Genomic DNA, 2,294 nt, shown 5'->3' on the forward strand with positions numbered 1-2,294 from the left:
TGTTGTCTGTCTTCCCTGCTGTTACTGAATGTTTGCTATTAAGATACAAAGACCAAAAAATAGACATTGGAGCTGGAAGGTGGGGGGAGGGGGGCTCCAGAGAGGGGCACAGAGGCCCCTTGCCCACTGGGGCTGCAGAGAAGGGTAAGCAGCTGGAGGTGGCACGGGGTCCTGTTGGAGAAAGACAACCTTGGACACGTACTCCCCTTCCAGTCATCTTGCTACAACCAGTGAAATGGGAAGCAAGCCCACCCACTCTACACGGGTGGCAGGGCTGAAGGCTGGGGCCACCCCCTTTCAAGGACAGTGCCTTGTCCTGACACGGCCCCTGGCACCCCCGATCCTCCGGCCGCGCTGTCAGATGAGGCCCTGGTCTTCATTGAGAGAACATCTTCAGTTCCATGGAGACGGGACAGTGGAGACCACGGCAGGTGCAAACACGCAAACTCGAAACTCACAACTGCGTGCGAGAAGGCCCCTCGGGGGCTGGTGGCGTGTTCACCGAGCACTGACCTTGGCAACGGACTCTGCCCATCTGACCACAGGCCCCGCCTCCCCTGGGCCTCGGAATCACACGATGGAGAAGTTCTCCTCGTGCCCGCTTGCTCCTGGCATTTACCTAAACTCACGAACTTCAAATGGACGACATCATGAGAGGATCGCATCCCAACATTTCTGCATTTGATTGATTTCAGAGAGGAAGGAAGAGGGAGAAAGATAGAAATATTAATGATGAAAGAGAATCATTGATCAGCTGCCTACTGCACGGGGGATCAAGCCTGCAACATGGGCATGTGCCCTTGACCGGAATCGAACCTGGGACCCTTCAGTCCGCAGGCCGACGCTCTATCCACTGAGCAAACCGACTAGGGCTGCATTTGATTTTTAAAGTCAGCTCATAGCTTCTCAGGTGTTTATATCAAGTTAGCTCTGCTCATATGACTCGTCAGCCCTCGAGGAGATAACATGCAAATAACTGAGACTGCTTATCACACACACAGTTCCGGCAACACAGCCCGAAATGAATTTATAGAAGAACACGGAGTCTCCACACGCATGAGACAAGTGCACCCGCCCAGGACACAGCCCTCTGGACTCCTGGTTAGCCTTTCATTGACAGTGAACCACCCTCTGCTAAGTCTTGTAAAGGTTTATTGATCGAAGATCCTGGTGGCTTCTTGATGTGAGAGTAGGAAGGTCACCGATAATGTGTAACCTGCCTCTACCTGAGGCCTCACCTCCAGTTTGCAGTGACTACAGGGTACGAGGGGGCCAGTGTAACGATCCCGGCCGGTTCGTTCCGAGCCCACGTCCCCACAGAGCAGCTGAAAGGCCCACTTTTTTTTCAATTACAGTTTGCACTCAATGTTATTTCGTATTAGTTCCAGGTGGTTAGACAATCTATACTTTACACAGTGTTCCCCTCGGTATCTCCAGTGCCCACCTGGCACCACACACAGCTATCACAATATTACTGATTTCCCAGCCTCCCTTGCAGCTACAGGCTATCAGAGACCCAGTTCTGGCCCATGAGAAGCAGGGGACCTCTGCCGGGTGGCTTCTAAGAAAGGATTCCTTCGTGGTAAAAGGAGGAAGGAACATGAGGGGAGCCCTTTCCCCGCCACACTTTCTTCCTGACTGAGAGGCTGTTGGGTGAGAACCTGGTGCTGGGAGCTAGGGCGGTCGTCTTGAGGGGAACATGGCAGACCCCGAGGGCATTAGTTATCTATGGTGTGCCACAAATTACCTAAAAGCTCAGGCCTTAAAACAGCAAACATTTCTCATCGCACACAGTTTCTGCTGATGGCGACCCAGAAGTGGCTTAGCCGGGTAGTCCCGGCTCGGGGTGTCTGACTCAGCAGGCAAGCTGGCAGCGAGGGTTGCAGACATGTCAAGGTCACTGGGTGGAAGAAGCCACTTCCAGACACACTGTCGTCACTGTGGGTGGGCATCAGTGCTCAGCTGGCTGCGGACGCAAGCTTCAGTGCCTCCCCGTGTGTGCAGCAAGACGACAGCGTGTTTTTCCCAGAATAGGAGATGCAAGGGGGTGGCGGGGAGAGAGAAGGGGATGAGGAGAGAGAGAGAGGAACAAGAGGCAGTGTGAACTCAGGATGAAGCCATAGTCTTTGTATAACTTAATCTCAGAAGCGATGCCACCCTTTCTGCCGTATCCACAGCCTCCCACATTTCACCAGGGCCAAGGCCACGCAGACCAACCCTGGTAAGCGGTGGAGGGTGAATGCCAGAAGGTGGAGACCACTAAGGGCCAATTGGGAGAGTGGCTGCAAACTCCT

The sequence above is a fragment of the Myotis yumanensis genome, unplaced genomic scaffold (genome assembly GCF_028538775.1).
Source record: "Myotis yumanensis isolate MYYU_CA2020_CCGP unplaced genomic scaffold, mMyoYum1.0.hap1 SCAF_6, whole genome shotgun sequence".
Classification (NCBI taxonomy): Eukaryota; Metazoa; Chordata; class Mammalia; order Chiroptera; family Vespertilionidae; genus Myotis; species Myotis yumanensis.